The sequence below is a fragment of the Equus asinus genome, chromosome 24 (assembly GCF_041296235.1).
Source record: "Equus asinus isolate D_3611 breed Donkey chromosome 24, EquAss-T2T_v2, whole genome shotgun sequence".
NCBI lineage: Eukaryota > Metazoa > Chordata > Mammalia > Perissodactyla > Equidae > Equus > Equus asinus.
The window spans coordinates 66,301,457-66,320,538 of NC_091813.1; the positions used below are offsets into that span (position 1 = coordinate 66,301,457).

General features: G+C 43.1%; 1 long non-coding RNA gene across 2 annotated transcripts; it reads right to left on the reverse strand.

The window, feature by feature from the left end:
• Window positions 1-1,871: 1,871 nt before the first annotated feature.
• LOC106837178 (uncharacterized) lies at window positions 1,872-18,862 on the reverse strand. 2 transcript variants are annotated; one of them, XR_011497697.1, is made up of 3 exons: window positions 18,733-18,862; window positions 5,577-5,797; window positions 1,872-2,578 (listed from the first exon to the last, which is right to left on the reverse strand). It is a non-coding gene; the product is annotated as an uncharacterized lncRNA (long non-coding RNA). The 2 variants fall into 2 exon arrangements; XR_011497698.1 differs by lacking the exon at window positions 18,733-18,862 and adding an exon at window positions 16,913-17,180 and having other exon boundaries at window positions 2,354-2,578.
• Between the last annotated feature and the right edge of the window lie 220 nt (window positions 18,863-19,082).

Below are 19,082 nucleotides of genomic sequence, written 5' to 3' on the forward strand. Positions count from 1 at the left end.
GGTTCAGACAGATACAACTTCACATTCTGGTTTTGCAACTTCTCGGCAAGTTACTGACTTTTACTCAACCCTGATTTTTCTCATTTGTGAAATGCACGTAAAATCCCACTTCATCCTCCCCACCCCTATGACTTGCAAGGTTTTTTTTCTTTCTTTTTTGAATACAAAATTCATTTAGTCAACGTTTATACATCAAGCACTGTTAAATCCTTTGCAAGAATTACCTTATTTAATCCTTATCAGCGAGTGAGCTTCATTTATGATCCTCATTTTGCAGATGAAGAAACTAGGAACCAGAGAACTTAAGTGACCGTCCAAAGTTGCACAGGGAGTAAGAGGTGGAGCCAATTTACCACTGAGGAAGCCTGACCGGGAGCCTAACCCTTAACCACAGCAACCATGACAGTGCCTGGCAAGCATCATCACGTGTGGCCTGTGGACAAAACTCAGTTGACGTTAATTCTGCATTTCCTCTTGCCTCAAAGAGCTATGACACTGAGCAGTCAGAAAATCTGGATTCGAATGGCTTGGTCCATCACTTTTACTCCCTCATGGGCATAATAAAAACACTGGATTAGGTAAATCTGAAATGTTTCTCCTGAATTTGTACTAAATGAATTTGGACACTCTTTGAATGCTTGCTCCAAACAGAGAATGACTTTAAAAAATTTTTCTCCTAAAATTTTATGAAAATTTTGCATTTGCTTCCATAATCTGTTTATTTTAAAAATAGATACTAAATTCTTTACCAGCCAAAGCCCTCTCCTTCACACACTCACGCCCACCACACCTCATCCTGCAGCTCCTTGTAGATGTAAAACAACGTTTTTAACTTGTCTTAAAATACAGTAACTGCTAGCAATCACACTCATTGTCCAAAAAGATAGCACTCTCCAAAATCTAGAAAAGAGAGAATGTTCAACTTAAATGATGCAAAAGGGAGTGATAGAATGATGAAGACATATGTTTTATGTAATATTATAATCTCAGCTTCCAATCCCAATGAACGCACCTTTTCACTAAGCCCCTTATCTGTCCTGCAGTTCTCGTGTGTCCCTTTACCTGACTCATGGCTGCATAGTCCCAAGAGACCGCTCAACTTGCTTTGAGAAGCACAGATTTCACTGATTCCTCCAGTCCTCTGAACCTCCACCATTCTATTTATCTGTGTGATGTGGAAGCTTATGACAGAAGCTGCCCTTACACGTGACACGAATCCCTAAAATTCATCCCTAAAATTCATCCCTAAAATTCATTGTTTTCTCATGAAAATAATCAATGCACTTTTGGTATCTCGCCAACTCGGCAGAGATTGCTGGATTTTCTACAAATTGAAGAGTAGCGATGGTGACATGGTTGGTGGTGATGGTGCTGATAAAACACAGCCCCAGCTCTAGACGGGATGGTTTCTTATAAAGACAAAGTTGAAACTTAGGTATCAAATTTGGAAACCGTTGGACCCACAAGTCCATTTGGAGGGCAGGAATGGTAAATTCACGGAACAAACTAAGGATTGTTTTGATATTACTTTTTCCCTCCCATTTGCCTATATCTAAAACTCAATTCGTACTATTTAAGGGAGGATGAATTTTGTTCAAGCCATTTACAAAAGTAAAAAGAAAAGTTAATTTGAATAATAAGTCAATATTTTGACCTTTGTGCAAGCATTAGCAGAATTTAAGAATAACACTTAAAATAAATTGTTATAATATATGGGATATATACAGGAACATTATATTTTTGAAAAACAAACCGTAAAAAGCCCTGTTAATTTTGAAAGCACGACAGCCAGTAGGGTGGAAAGATTTAGTATTCCAGTAATAAGAGTTTGGAATTCCAAAACACAGAAAAATTGTCATTTTTATTGTTTTGCTTGGTTTGGTTTTATTCCAGGAAGTTAGGAGACACTGGGCCAGACAGTATAGACGACAAGTCATGATGTGAATGCTTCCTGCGAGACAGGAAACACTCTCAGACCCTGCGTACGACTCCCCGTGAAGTCTGCTCTTTGTTTCCAGTACATCCATTTGTCTCTTTGTGCTTAAATCTATGTGCCGTGTCCAAATGAGGCAGAGAAAACTGTACTTCTAGGACAATATGTCTCCTAAAGAAACTGTTGCTATAGCACCAAGGAGTAAGTGAAGATGCTCACCACCGATTTATCAAGAGATATTTGGTACAAATGGAGGGAGTTGCTAGAGTAGCTTTCCAAAAGATCTCATAATAAAAATGTTCCGTTCCCAAATGGTAATGATTTCACACACGCACTCAAGTGTATACATACATACATGTATATGATTTGCTTTCAAGTGATTTGAGATTTTTAAAAAAGCAATCATTAAAAATCAGTTTTAATAATGAATATGTTTTGAATTTGTGTTTTTGAGTTATTTTCATTTTGATCATGCAGATCTTGGAAACTAATAACCCGGAATATTTTCCTCATCACTTTGACACTGATTCACTCTGCCCGTGAATTGTCCACCTGGACGGAGGAGGAAAATTTCTCCTTCAGGATGGAGTTGGCTTCGATTCAACGATCAGATCCATGCAGTTCCCCAAAGGTGTGCTCTTATTGCTGCAAAAAAAGAAAACAAATATATAATAATGATGTTTAAATTATTGAACGATGCTAGCCAAAACTTGCAAGTTTACAGTAACAATGAGCACAAAATTATGGTAAAAATCTTCTTTCCTACACGTATTTCTGATGAAATTATAGCAATATTATTTCAAGCCAAACTGAACTGCAATAGAATGATATGTTTCACCCCACTTACTAGACAGCAGGTTTTTATTACAAAAATCCTATTTTCCATTAGTTTCATTTGCAAGGCAGATATCTGACCACTGGTTGAGAGGATGGCATGTCAGCCCTCAGCATTTGAAAGAGAATTGAGGTGTTGCAGGGTGGCCTTGCTGCTTCCGAAATCTCCGGGGGGTGGGGGGGGGGTCCTTCCTTGCCTCTTCCCATTTCTGTTCCCCAGGCGCTCCTCGGCTTGGGGCAACATAGCTCCAAACTCTGCCTCTCCCTTTACGTAGCCATCTTCTCCGTGCGTCTGTGTCTTCACGTCCATTCTCTGCGTGTCTCTCTCTCTTCTTATGGAACAACAGTCTTTTGGGACTAAAGGCCCACCCTACTCCATAAGACCTTATCTTAATTAATTACATTAGCAAGGGTTATATTCCAAATAAGGTCATTCTGGGCTATGGGAGGTTAGGTTGTCGGCATATCTTTTGAGGGGACACAATTCAACTCATAATACTTGCTACACACCGTTCCCAAGGCTGGGATTACAGCAAGAATAAGACAAAGTTCATGCCCTCCATGTGCAAGGAGATGGACACTAAACAAACAAAATCCAAGAGTATCAATTAGTGATAAACGTGGTGATAACAGGGCACTGAGTAGACTGGGTGGTCAGAACGATCACGCTAGGGTGACCTTCAAGCTGAGATCCCAAGGCAAGAAGGAGGCTGCCGTGCAAGATGGAGAAAAGAGGATTCCAAGCAAAGAAAACCAAAGCTCCCAGGAGGAAAGAGTTTGTCCCTGTGCCACTGCGCACAGCAACATCTGGCTGCACAAAGGCTTTCCTTTCTTTCCATGAATTTGTGCGATACTTCACAAATTATCCACCCAAATTTGAGCTCCTAGTAGGTCATTTTCTGTAAACCCATGGACAGAGGGAATAGCAACCCAAGCAATGGGACTTCTCATGCTCTAAAAAAGAGTACTCATCTTTAGTTTGAAGATGTCGTATCCTTTTATGGACTATGAGGTTATTTTTATAGTTTGACAGCTACTTTCCAAATATAACTAAAATATCATTGCAAAGAATTATTTTAAAAAAGGGAAATTATTAGTGCCTAGATAAGACCTACTCATATCTCCTTAAAAGATATCTGATCTGATTTGCATCTATGCGTTCATACAAGATATTAGTGTCATTTATAAGAAATCATCCTCAAGTTTATCTCTAAATTAAACAAATAATGTAGAAACAGCCATTTTGATGAAATCTAGCTGTATTTCACAGAAGCCACATTTTTCTAAGAACTCTCTTCCTTTTTTAATTCTGTAGGTTCAATCCTATTGGATATAGTGTTGATCTAAGCTGGGCTGTAGGTCGTTTCATTTCAAGGAAAATGAAAGCACTGTATGACAGAAAAGACTCAGGTCAGAATCGTTTGCACCTTTCCTATGTCGCATCTGGATTTGCATTTTTAATACTTTTAGGAAGAGTCACAGTAAAAATAAGACACATTTTTTCCTTTTTGCTGTTTGCAGACATAAGCATATTTTACTCACTGAATTATTAACTTTTCCATATGCCTGTCAGTTTTTAGAAAAAGGCCAAGAACTTGTAAAATAATGTCAGAATCTGTGATTCAGCGAGAGAACAAATGCACCCAGTTCCCAGAATAACCTCAGAAATGACCCAATTGAATCCTGAATAAGGAGCTGTCTAAGAATACAGTTGCCTCACAGGAACTTTCTATGAATTTTCTCAAACAAAATTTAACAAAGGCCAAGTCCTCTCTTAAGATACTCAAAATTTAAAACCGACCGTCTTTTCATCCATTTTTTGGGGGAAGAAAATATCATGCTATAAATCCTTAAAAATTAACCAAATAAGCAAAAACCTCCATATGAAATAAACATTTCAAGAAACTTATAGGAGGTTTCTCTTTTCTGTTGAGTTATATTTCAAATAATTGCATTAGAAGAAAGACATCAGGAGATTAAACACAAAGTCGAGCCTACTCTCTGCCGTCGGATCATTTGAGACTAACCTAAACAACCAGACCAGCCTTCACTCACGATGGGACGGTGACACCCAGTCCTTGCGCTCTCTCCACCCTCCATCAGCCTGCCTGTGGTTCCTGGAGGCATTAGACTCAGGCTGGGGCATCCATGTCCTAGCCCTGGGGACAGGCACTGAGAAGGCATGGTCCATCAGGGCAGCCAGAAAGGAGGTCAGTTTTCATTCAGTCGGGTTTTCTATTGCTTCTTAAAGGCCCACAGTGATCGTTTCCAGAGGTCTGAGGGAAATGCTGATCCCCTGGAAGAGTTAACAAATAAGCTATGGATACTTTACTAATAGTAACCCCGTTAATCAACGGGGTTGGTAGAGTTGAAGCTCACATATAAATAAGCCTTTCAGAGTCCAGTGTCTGTGGTTGCCTAAAGTAGTAGACCCTATTCCAGGGTCTACTCCAGTGAAAGGGTATGCGTATGAATATGACTTCAGAGATACGAAGATGGGAACCCCAGCCATCGAGGAGGCTGACCCTTTTTCTAAACCAACTGTAGAAAAGCTATCATTTTCTCTTCTACCTTTTATACCACCATCAGAAAGACACCGCAGTCCTTCCGTTCTAGAAGCACGTGACAAGAACAGGCACAAGAGTCTGCTGGCTTTTTCTTGCTGGTGGTGTTCCTACCTGCCTCTCCAGTTTTGCACACGAGTAAGTGAAGACTGAGTGAATACAGAAAGGAAAAATTGCCCTCAAGGTAGTTTGCAGCTTCAAGGAACAGAACAAATGTCAGCATAGGAAAGGAAATAGCAACTTACTCAGTGTCAAGCAAATGCACTCCACTGTCGTAGGGACCGACTTGTCGGTACAGGTGAGGGAGCACTCTGCTCACAGGAGAACCGCACCGTCTTGGCAGGTGTCTGAGCAGAGGCTGCCGTGGGGTGTGTTCCTCCTCAAACCTTTCATTATACTGCTCCGACTTGCTACCAAAGGCTGCCTGGGCATGTCGATTCTAGTGTGTTCTGTGCAGCAGTAGGGACTGAGAATATAAAAAGAGACAATACTTTACAGATGTGGGTAATTTCAGAAAAGTGGAGACGAGGAGTGGGGAGGCTGTGGGGCCTGAGGAAAGCATCACTACTATAGTCAGGGACACCTGAAGCTTCCATACGCTTTGAAGACTCATTCATGTGGGGAAGCACACATCTTCTTTCTGTGTTTACTCTTCCAGATTCTCCCTCCCACTTGGGAACTTCTCCGGCTGGATTTTAAAGCTGTGGTTTTAAAGCTGGCCACTCGGACCTCAGCAGATTGGTTTGATCATGACGGTTCCCAAGACAATGACTACACAAAGCAGAGCAGAAATGAGATGTTTCTAGTGTAAGCAACATTTTAGTAAAGAAGACGAATTGGGGTGAGTGGACCCCAACTTCTTGAAATTGGAAGTCTACCTGGTTGAGATTCACTGGATAGTTATCTCTCGACTGCCTTTGGCCACAGAAAGGCCCATAGCTGTAGTTCAGAGAAAGCGAAACCCAGCGAAAAGGATCCCATCATAAATCATAAGCCAGGTGAGCCAGCGGTGGAGACGGGGGGGGGGGGGTGTGTGTGGAGCAGGGAGAGGGCTCTGCTTCACCTAAACATTCTGAACTCCAACTTCTTTCCACCTTGCTGAGGGGTTGGCAAACTACGGCCCACAGTGAAATCCAGCCCAATTCTGCAAGCTAACAAAAGTATTCACGTTCTTAAAGGGTTGTGGGAGCAGCAGCAGTGGCACAGAGACCTTATGTACCCACAGAGCCCTCAAATATTTATCATGTGATCCTTTACAGAAAGTTTGCTGACCCCTGACGTGAGTCCACAAGTTCCTAGAGCTTCGAGGAGATTCGCTGGCCTCTCTGTGAGCAATCTCTGATGGGAGAAGGAAGAGGGTGTGGAGGACGTCGTGGGAGGTGTTAGGACCAGGCCGGGAGAAGCTTTCTGTGCCTGGTGTCTGCGCCCCTTTGGGCAGAACACAATCCCGTGGCTGTAGCTACCTGCCTGGGAGAACAGGAAATCAGGCCAGCTCTGGGGCTGGGAGGAAAAGGAACCTGGCTGACGAAAATGCAGGTGTCCCAAGGCACACGAGGTTAACTGCTAGAAGAATTAAAGAGGCAGTCGTTAAAGAGTTCAGGACAAGGCCAGAGCACTTCAGTCTGAGCTTAGGAGGCTATCACGGTGGTTTCCCAGAAGAGGTGGAAGTCTGATCATCAGTCATGAAGAGGGTGGGAAAAGCAGGTAACTGGAATGAGATCGTCAAAGCACAAAGGTGGAAAATGTCAGGCTTGCCCAGGGCATCATATTTAACAAGGAAAGAGGCTCCGTCGGGATGTCTGGAAAATCACTTAGAAAGGTTGGGTTGAGCTGGTGACAGTATCAGGCCACGGCAGGCAAAAGATGTGGATGCCACCTTTTAAAAATCCTACAACCAGGGATCTTTCTCTGATGTGTATTTTATTTGTTTAGTTTTTGCTCTATGGCAGCATGGTCTAGGGGTCTGGAAATTCTGCATCTTCTTCATAGGCATAGGAGTGAGGGCTACCTTCAGAAGATGGGAATGTTACAATTTCAAGAAATGAAATGAAATGATAAAAATGGACCCATCTCTTTTTTAAAAAATCAAATTTGTAAGCCATACATTTACAAGAGTATATAATAACACTTATACTCAGTTTAAAGAACAATGACGAAATGAACACTCAGGCACCCACCACCCACACGAGTAATAATAGAACATTGCCAGGATTGGTGACACCCACCCACCCCCTTGATCGCATCTCCCTCTCTCCTATTCCCTCCCTCGAAGAAACAGTAGTCCTGAATTTCATGTTAGTTGTTCCTTGCTCTTCTTTATACTTTTGTCACCTCTGTATGGATTCCTATCAATATATTGTTTAATTTTACCTACTTTGACCTTTGTACAGATGAAATTGTACCATACATATTCTTCTATGCCTTACTTTTGCTCAATCTGATATTCCTGAGACTCCTTCAAGTTGCTGCTGCTTGTAGGTAGTAGCCAACTCATTCACAGAGTGTGCTGCTCTGTCACTCCCTCTACGCTTGATGGCCATTCCTCTTTCTTTTTAAATTGGAGAAAATTTATCCCTTTCAAAGAAGACATTAAAATGAATACAAACAAAATAAAACAACAGGAAATAAGATGCTGGCAAAGGACACATTGCTCTTTGTTTGCAGAGCGTTTGAAAGGTCCAGCGTCTCTCTCCGTGGAAGTCCTTGTTCTTAGGGAAGTGTAGAGTCGTCACTGCTGTGACATTTGCCTGTACTCTTTTCGGTGGTTTATTTTTTCAGCTCCTGCGTGTGCCGGAAGGCCTCCAGCTACTTCAGAGCCTGCGCCTCTCCCCGTGTCCTCCTCCTCCCAGTTCAGAACGTTCCTGGCACTTTGGTGCTCACAGGTCTCAGACTCAAGGTCAGGACATTTTTCACAAGCCCTTCATAGAAGACTTTCCTTGCATCCCTCAGGCTGCTGAAAACACAGGATTTGCCCTTTATTATCCAGTTCTTTAGCACATAATGTAAGTCTGACAGTGACAATTCTATGCTATTCATCTTCATTATCAGACTTTGTTCTTGAGTCTCTCACTGGCTGCGTTTCAGAAATGAAATAAGCCACTCTCCCTTCAAGTCTTGATTCTGGCTAAGAGGAGGTTCCCAGCTCAGGTGGACACATCCATTCATCCGTCTCCTGGTGCCTCACCGTGGGCATGTCCGTGCCCTGTTCCGGGAGAGAAGCTCGGCTGTTCGAGTCTCCCTATGTAACAGAGTTTTCAAGAGTGTAAACAACCATCTGGTTTCTTCCTACAGAAAGAGACAAGAAAATATTTCTGGGAGTCGTGAATATTCTACTTCTCAAACATTTCTTTGAGTTTCTTTTTCTTTTTGTTGTATATTTCATGGGGAGTTTTCAATTCTGAATAATAATATATGTTTGTCTCATGAGAACAACCTGAGTTGCAAAAACTCATTTTTAAGCTTCTCTGCTTAGAGCAATCAGTTTCATAAATTATACATCTGTTACGTGATATGCATTTTCCAACAGGTAGTCTAAAGCCATCCCACATGAATGCTCATTTTCACATTAAAGTTAGAAGATGCCTGGAAGCCTGATTTTCTGCCTTTTTTTTTTTTTTTGGCTGAGAGGCAGATACTCTTCTTTTGAAACCTTATTTATTCCTGATGGGAAGTTTTATTTCTATCTTCAGAAACATCATTTTAGATTTGTGTAATCAGTTCAGCAAACTGCTGCTTAAAGTGATAAATAACTATGAAATTAAACTTGCAATTAAAGTTTACTAAAAATATAGGTTGCTATAATTTTGTTGGTGATAGATGTACAGAAGTAGACATGATTAATGATGATTACTAATTATGCAGCTGTGTGCACAGCATACAAGTCTCAGAACCATGGGTTGGCAGCTAAATAAGAGCTTCATCCTCGGGAAGCCTCTGTTTCTAGTCAGCTCGTTTCTAGTCAGGACTTTAACACCCCCTCCACCTGCTGTCCCTTAGCTCAACAAAGACACCCAGAAAAACAGAGCTGAATGGCCATCTCATCTCTCCTTTCCTTTGTTGTTGTTTTGTTGACTCTTAGATTCGAGTCTAAAAACAAATGCCATCAATGTGAGAAATGATCAGATATTAATAATGGTATAGAGGGAATCATCTTGTTAAAATTCTGACTTCTTTCTTTCCTAAATTTTGGATGACTTGTCTTGGCATTTCATATTAAAGATGGCTCAGTGGTGAGGCTAATGGAAATCACTATAAAGTAAAATCCTTAATATTTGACTTACTGACAGAAGACCTGGGTTTGATGACTTCCTCTGTAACTTGAAATAAGGAAACCTACGAATTAGATACCTCTCAAATTTTTTTCCTTTTTTTTGAGGAAGATTAGCCCTGAGCTAACATCTGCCACCAATCCTCTTCTCTTTTTTTGCTGAGGAAGATTGGTGCTGAGCTAACATCCATGCCTATCTTCCTTTACGGTGTATGTGGGACGCCTGCCGCAGCATGGCTTGATAAGTAGAGCATAGGTCTGCGCCCGGGACCCAGGCCAGTGAACCCCAGGCTGCTGAAGCAAAGTACATGAACTTAAGAGCTGTGTCACTGGGCTGGCCCCAACCATATATTTTTTTTGATTAGCACAAAAATCACACTTTCTCTTTTCTATTCTTTGCTTCTGTAGAAAAGTCATTATTTTAGGAAAAACAATTTTGTAAATAAAACAACAGAGATCCACGGAAGTTATATGAAATTGTAATATCTCAAATTTAGTTCTCATATCCCAATCATGTGATACACTAGGGCTCCAATCAATGGGCAAGAACAAGAGGGAAATGGGAACCCACATACCATTCGTCAAGCCGTGCTATAGCGGCATCCCACATACAAAATAGAGAAAGATTGGCCCTGAGTTAGCATCTGTTGCCAATCTTCCTCCTTTTGCTTGAGGAAGATTGTCACTGAGCTAACATCTGTGCCAACCTTCCTCACCAGAAAAAAAAAAAGATGGAGGAGATGGGTTACATCGTTTTTAAGAAAAAGGCAGCTTATCCATGGCTGAACTTTTAAGACCACATTTGACATTATTTGAGTGCTTCGTATTAAGCAACAGAACTTAAGCAATTTTATTTTAGTATCATGATCATAAAAATCTACAGACTTTTTTTGTTTTTAACAAAGTGGCTCAAGTAGACGTTGGGGAAGGAAGCAAGATATTCACGACTGAGAAGTCTTCTCAGGGGACCTAGGTCATTTGGTCCCCAGGGCACAGCGCTGGGAGATGCCTGCAAGGGGAAAGCTCTAGAGGAACTTGCAGCTGCCGCTCCCTCCCCTCCTGAGGGATGAGGGCAGACTGCAGGACTGGAGCCAGTGTCAGCGACCAAACCTGCCTGACAGCCACTCCTGAGACGGCCCAGCCCAGCTCCTGCCATCACGGCTGGCTGGTCCATGGGGGCTGACGGCCATGGTCAGGACCAGGGCGGACGCAGGGTCAGAGCTGCTGACACACGGCCGCTCATGCTTCTGGGGTTCCAGAAATGAAATAGATCTTTGGAAAGACATATGACAAAAGGTTTTCCCTTCAACTGCTCAGCATGTGGTACCGAATTTTGGAGGGTTAAAACAAAAAACAACCATTGCTTATCCTCTCAGCCCTTATCAAGGGTTTTATCACATTTTTATAAAACATAGCCTCAGCCCCAAAGCTTTGTTTGCATGAGGGTGTGTCCAGTCCATGGGTGGAAAGTTTCCATAATTCTTTCCAGTCTGTTCCATGTTCCTCCCTCCTTTGTTCGTTAGTTCAGGGTCTCTGTCCATTGTGATCCTAACGTGCTCTAATTCCAAGGATCGACTTTATTTGAGATTTTAAACCTTCAAGGATCAAAATGGTGGGGAAAAAAAATCAGAATTCTTTTGGGGTAGAACCAAATATTTGCCAAATGTGCTTATGAAATGCAAATGAGATTCTTTCCTCACTCAGTCAATCAACCAGTTATATTTGTTAAATGGTTATTCAGCCAATACTATTTCAAAGACACCATATTCCTCTTTTTTTAATCCTTCGATTCAGCAAGTTAACCACGATGACCAATTTTGTGGCTAAAATGGTAACATTGTGTACTTGTCTCTTTCCCACTCGTGGCGTCTCCCGCCTCCTGGGTCCGAGGCAGGTGTCGACAGCTGTTATTCTGTGACGGGGTTTTTAGACACATCAGCACTGTTGGCTGAACAAATGTCTTCATCAGGAAGTCACGAATTGGCTTGAGATAAGGAAACGTCGATTTGAAAACCATTTTCCCCCGGTCTCATTTGCACTGTCTCTTCCTTTAGCTGCTTTCTGTTGGGAATTCTGTCCTTTATGTCACTGCAAAGCTTGTCCACCTGGCACCCATCACACCTACACACTCCTTTCTTGCACAGAGCAACCATCTTACCATTTTCTAAAAGAAGCTCATAGATTCATGTAGTAAGAGACTAAAGTCAGCATCTGCTCTCCATTCGACAACAGACTTCAGAACACAAAGGCCACGCGTGCCGCCTGCAGGGAGCAGATCTGCAGATCAGGAGGCCCCTCTCTTCTGGGACAGGCAATTCTGAAACCATGGGGTCACTCCCCAGCTCCAAGATGAGCAGCGCTCCAGCAGCCTGGAGAGCAAATTCCGCGGCTTTCTTTTCAGCACAATGCAAAAGCGTATCACACTGCTGGCAGCCTGCGGCCCACTTTGTAACTTAAAAGCAAATTCTAATTCTTTGAAGACTAAACATTAAAAAAAACCCTCAAACCTAAACAAATTTTAGTCTCTCTGGAAAAGCAATTGATAAATACGCTCAAACTGTGAATATATTTTCATTCTATTAAGCATTTATTCGTTAAAAAATAATATACATTCTGGAAACAGCTCTCCTCTGATGATCTCCCCAGGGCCAGAACACACACATATATTGTGAGGAATCAAGGCCCTGTAGGTGAGAGACATCATTTTGTCAGATGGATGCTTCAGGAAAGAAGATCATGCCAGGAGAGGCATCTATTTCTTTGTTAATTGCATTCTCCACACTATAGTAACCTACTACGAATTTTATTTGTGATGTGCCGGCTTGCCTTGGATGAACTGCATTTCCCGGAATTCCTGTTCCCGCGTATTTCTGGTTAAGGTGGGCTGTCAGAGACATTCTTGTGGGAGACGTGGAGGGTGGAAGTGAAGCAGCAGCCATATTCTAGCCCGCCCGTGCCATTGCCTTCTGCTGGCTCACCCCAGTGATGCGACACTGTGGCTGTACTTGCAGCTGCTCCATCTTCCCCTGGGTGCTCCTTCTGCTGGCTCACCCCAGTGATGCGACACAGTGGCTGTACTTGCAGCTGCTCCATCTTCCCCTGGGTGCTCCTTCTGCCTCTCTGATCCCTGCCCCTGGTGAACAGAAAGACTCAATTGCTCCCGACATGGTGCTAAGACATTTGCATTCCGGAGGGTGGGAAATAAATCCCATAAAACATCAGGGGCCTGCAACCTCAGTGAAATGTCTAGGGGTCCAGTCTGAGGCAGGTTGAGTAAATGGGTCCTTTCTGAGCCGTTTAATGAATAACCCCAAAAGCTACCAATTATGAGTGGGGCCCAGAACAAGAGAAAGCTCTATGAGAAACCCAAGTTGCTATGCAAGCAGCTCTGCTGCTTGGACCATATGACCCAATGGATCCGATGGTGCTTGAGGGGCAGGCGCAGGCAGGGTGCTGTTTGGAGCGTTTTCAGGCCCTTAAATGAGTTTCACAATGAGGATCCTTAGGATTTTGGAATAAAGCCCTGCCATCTTTTAAGAAATAGCTTTTGTTTTGCTACTGGGTTTTAGTGAAAATTGAATGCGTGGTCATGGGTCACCAAGTTACCCTGTGACCCAAGCTACCTGTTACTAGGTGTTGTCTGATCCACTGAGCCATAAAGTTGAGCATGCACAGAAGTACTTCGTTCTCAAGTGGGAGCGGTATGCCTGAACTTGGCTTCGGGCAGAACCTGAAGACACAAGTATGTTGCATGAGTAAGTGACCCGCACATCCACAGCCCCTGCTTCTGATCCTTTGTCTTCTCTCTCTTAACCTGCGCCCGTGGCCTCTTGAGGAGCTGTCTGTGCCCGGGTGACGGAAGAAGAAAAAAGTCAGGCCTCGTCTGCAGGTGGTTCTGCACAATAGGCTGATGTCACTCAGAAGCAGACAGCTAAAACCAAAATGGACCGCTGAAATACCACAGCCCACTCTGGGCGGGCCCTGAAGGACAGTGCTGAGGGAAACGCTGCCAGCGCACAGAACTTTGAGCAGTGCACCTGGCTGTCCAGTTTGCTTAAGAGAGATGTCCAGAAGTACAGGTCTATACTAATTCACCGACTGTGGCTAATATTTGCCTGGAAGGTGAGAGATTTGGAAGAAACATGATGAAAAATTGACGGCAAAGTTCTGGAGGAGAAGTAGGTTGACAGATCTCTCCAAACAGGCAGGACGTGTGAAGATATTTATGTTCTCTGAGAATGCTCACCAAAGAAACTCAATAGAAGAGTATTTTAACAATCAGCTGCATAGGATGAGCCATTTTGTGGGCATCAGTCAAACTTTTTCCCCAGAAACCCTGCCATTGGCAAATTGGCCCATGAATAAAGTGGCCACGGTGACAGAGATGGACGTTATGCATGGGCTCAGCAGCACAGGCTTCTACTTACCAAAGCCCAGCTGGCTATGGCTGCTGTGGAGTGCCCAACCTGCTAACAGCAGAGGTCAACACTGAGCCCCTGACATGGCGCCATTCCAGCTGGCTGCCTATTGGCGGTTGATTCTATGGGATCGGCTCTGTTCCCTTAGGGAAGGGGCAGCGCTTTGTTTTTACTGGAAGAGACACTACTCTGGATACAGATTTGCCTTCCCTGCACACTGTGCTTCTACCAAAAGCACCACCAAAACCATGTACAAAATGACTTATTCACTATCTTGGTGTGTCACACAGCACCACTGCTGACCAAGGAACTTATTTCACAGCAGATGAGGGACAGCAACTGGCTCATGGAGTTCACTGGTCTTACCATGTTCCCCATCACCCTGAAGCAGCTGGCTTGATAGAATGCTGGAATGGCCTTTTGAAGGCTCGGTTGTGGTCAGTTGTCCAGGATAAAAAGTGTGCTCTAAATCATCATTCAATGTACATTTCCGCTTCTCCCATAGCCAGGATTTGTGGGTCTGGGAACAAAGGGTGGTTATGGGAAAAGCTCCTCTCACTATTATTCCTAGTGATGTACTAAACATTTGCTGCCCATCCCTATGGTATTAGGTTCTACTGGTCTAGAGGTCTTCGTTCCAAACAGAGGAATGCTTCCACCAGGGAACCCAGCGATGATTCTATTGAACTGGAGGGTCCCTGGGCATTTTGACTCCTGCCACTGAATCAACAGGCAAAGAAGTGAGTGATTGAACCTGGACTGCTTCTACACAAAGAGGTAAGGGCATGCGTTTCCAATGTTAACAGTCCTCGAGGTTGCCTCTCAGAGTTCCCACATCCCATGATTAAGCTACATCAACTCAATTTGAAGGACTGCTAATGGCCTGGACCCTTCAGGAATGAAGACTTGGTTCACCCCACCAGGCAAGGGTCCATGACGAGCTGAAGTGTTTGCTGAAGACAAAGGCATATGGAATGGATAGTGGAAGGAAGTAGTTATAAATCTCAGCTATGACCACAGGACTAGTTACAGATGTAAGTACTATAATAGTTATATTCATTTCTTGTTATGATATGACTATATATGTATGCATATATAGTTTTATATAGTTATAGTTATATATACATGCATATAAAAGTATTTTTATATGTGTACATTTAACCAAATTATTTTTACGTTTGTCCTCTTTCGCATTCCCTTATCATCTGCCATAAATGTGTTCATAGTGTTAACAGCTCAGTGTAGGAGTCATAGGGCAGCAGAGGGGAAAGTGAATCAACTAGGACCACAACACGAATGGACACCACCCAAAATCAAAGAAAGAACCTGCGATCCTCTTCTGGGGAGAGGTTACTGTGTGCGGGGCTGCACCTGGGAGAGATGTATGGTGTTAGGCGGAGCCACGACTCTGTTGTTACCTTTGTGTGGAGATGAAGTATGACTTAAGAGATGTATATGAGTGCCAAGTGGGCAAGGGTGACTTTGTAACGAGGGAACTTGAGCAGCCTGAACTCTGTTTCCCAGAATTCCCTCTCCTGTATGTTTCTGGAGAGAGCGGGCTGGGGGAGACATCCCTGTGTAAAATTTGGAGGGGGAAGCGAAGCAAAGCTCATGCATGTTGTCCCTTCTCTGCTGTCTCACCTCCTGCACCAGGCAGCAGCTGGGCCTGTAACTGCTCCCACCCCTTCAGACCTCCCCAGCTCCTCCAACTCTTGGGCCAGATGTGTGTGTTTGGCCCTGTGATAAAGGGCCCTGCTCCTGCAGGACCCCCACACAATCAGGTCAGCGGCAGTTAGAAGTGATGGGAGTTGCAGTCTGTCCTTGTGAGCCACAGCTTGTACCTGTGGGTTCTGGCTTCTGCTGGCTCTTCCTCATTTTACATCCATCTTTCTTTCCTGACAGGCTGTCCTTGGACTTCAAGCTCCAGCTTCAGATGTGAAGACAACAACTTTACAGACATGACTTAACCACACCCCACAATTATGTAAGGTCAAATTCCTATAAGTATATGATATGTATGTATATATATACACATTCCAGTGTTTCCACTTCTGTCATTGAACTCTGACTAAGACAGTATTCTGGTTGAATGTTACATTGAAAAGTTTACATTCTCAAAAAAACCTTCAGTTTTATTGAGATATAATTGACGTACAATAAATTGCATGTATTTAAATTGTACGGTTTGATGTTTTGACATATGCATACACCCATGAAACCATCAATATAATCAGGAGGTTGAAAGTATTCATCAGCCTCAGAAGTTGACTTCTTCCTCTTTCCCATCACCCCGTCTCTGCTCCTTGTTCCCTACTTCCCCAGGCAACCACTGATGTGCTTTCTCTTACTCTAGATTAGTTTGCATTTTCTAGAGTTTTGTATAAATGCAATCATACAGTAGGTGCTCTTTTTTGTCTGGCTTATTTCACTCAGTGTAATTATTTTGAGATTCATCTGTGTTGTTACGTGTTCATTCTAAAATAGTTTCTTCTGAAACGTTAAATTCTTAATGAACAGCATTTCGTTTAAGTATAGATCAATCACAAACATTTAGACGCAGTGTGACTGGGCATAAATCAGAGAAGCAGAAACCCAGGCCACCAGAGGTGACGTGCTGGGAGCATTTCCTCCGGGTCTAGAGGTAGCATCATTACCTCACCCTCACTGTCAACTGGAGAAGCATAAGGTTCTCTGGAAAGAGCTTTGAAAGTCTGGACTCTGCGTGAAAAAGAAATCTTGGCCAGTGGAGCAGGGCTGGACCGCACCATCGACAAAGGTAATCTAGGAGACCAGGGAGGAAATGGGATACCCCCCACTGAATGCTTAATGTGGCATCTTCTGAGGGACACATGAGATGACATCAGCCTGAGTAAAAATGAGTTGTTCTTATTCTTACCTTTCTTCAGCCCCACAGTGGCTCCTTTGCATAGTTTTGCTATATCTGGTTTTCTCACACGTTGCTCAGATAAGCCAGGAGTGACAGATTGCTCCACAGGGTCCCTTGAAGCCTCCAGATATGAGTCATGGAAAACAACATGATGTAGTGGATATTTGACGAAAAGCAAGCGATCTGGATTTTAACCCAGATCTGATACTTATTTATTAGATGTAGCACTAGGAATAAGTCAGATTCTCTCTCTGAGTCTCATTTCCTTAGCTGTAAACTGAAGAAACTGGATTACTTGATTTGGAAAATCTCTTAATTCTCTGTATGCAAGAGTGGGATAATAAAGGCCTAGAGGATTAACAGGTATGATCATGCCGAGAACCATGTAGATAGCGTGAATCAAATCCCCGTTTGTAGCTGGAGGCACTACAACGTTCCCATCCATCCAACCATCTATCCATCCATCCAATAAATATTTAGCAAACGCTAATATATACTACACGACATTGTGCCTGGCAGTGGAGACAGGAAAGTGAATACGATCCAGCTCCTTTCCTCGAGATGCTCACAGTTCACTGAGGGCAAACAAGGTTATACATACCTAATTACAACATTTGATAATTTCAGTAATAAATATGTCAAGAACAGAGACGGTGTTTTGGTAATATCTTGATCCTCAGAATCTTATACAGAATAAGAGGAGAATAATGGTTTTTTTGTTGAAATAACTCAATAAGAGTACGTTTAGGGCAAAGGGCATTTCAGAAAGGGCTGCATGGAATTATGGGAGGGAGGGCCTGCAAATGTTAATCTCAAGCATTGTCCTTATAGGAAACTCAAGGTCACTCTTTTTCCTTGGCATGTCTTAATGCCAGTTAAATATTTCTTACTTGTACTAATTACTGCAGTGGCCTTTACTTATTTATTTATTTTTAAGATTGGCACCTGAGCTGACACTGTTGCCAATCTTCCCTCTCTCTTGTCTTTTTTCTTCTTCTCCTCAAAGCCCCCAGTACATAGTTGTATATTCTCGTTGTGGGTCCTTCTGGCTCTGCTATGTGGGACGCCACCTCAGCATGGCCTGATGAGCAGTGCTAGGTCCATGCCCAGGATCTGAACCGGTGAAACCCTGGGCTGCCGATGTGGAGCGCGCGAACTTAACCACTTGGCTACCAGGCTGGCCCTTGCAGTAGCCTTTAGAAAGACGAAGAGCAAAGAGAAGAAAATCCTAATTCTATTCTCTATAGAGCTAAACAGGTAGCCACCAATTCTCCTATTAGGCATGGCCCAACCTGGGAAGCCATCAACTGTCTAAGCAAAGGAGACATTCTTTCCTTTGGAATTGGCCAAATTTAATTAATCCAATGTTATTAACTTACACTTTTAAATATAAATGTGATGATTTTAAACCTGAGGTTCATCCTCATAAAACAAGTATATATTTTTGAGGTTTATTTCATAAACACTAAAGTGTTTATTAATTAGCATCTAAATTCTCCAGAGATGGTTTTAAATCCACATGTTTCTGTTTCAAAACATTTCTCCTTTATTCTTTTCCATTTTATCAGAATCAAGCAGCTTTAGGTGAACTGATTAAAAGAGAAGAAACAGCTTCTACCAGCAGAGAAACCCTGACCATCACTTCTCCTTTTTGTCCTTAACTTTACAGTTGAAGATGCTAGAAAATAAACAACATATGCATATTTCAACAGTTTAGCTTTAAGTGTTTAGCTGCTCAACAGACCTGGCTGAAGTTTGCTCCTCTATCTGACTTCCCCGAAGCCAGCAAGCTGGGTCACGTGGCTGGCTGACCTCCCAGCACCACCTACCTCCACTCCACGAGATGCCATCAGATCCCACCCAAAGGAGCCAGTCGTCCCCAAGAAACAATGAGCAATTCTTACAAGACACAACTGGCGCTCTGTTACTGTGGCACAGGAAGGCTCGATAAGATCTCCCAGCCACAGCATTCTTTTGTGTCAGCAGACGCAAGTGGGATGTTCCTCCTGCAGCTCTTACAGAGCGAGAGGAAGTAGGCTCTGAAACACAATGTTCATTGAAATTGGCTTTCATCTGAGGAATCCCATGGTGGCTCCTGCTTCGAGATGTGCATTCTGTCTGCAGCTGAGCTCCCTGATGCATTTCCGCTGTTTGTTCTGGGGGGAAGGCAGCACCTTTA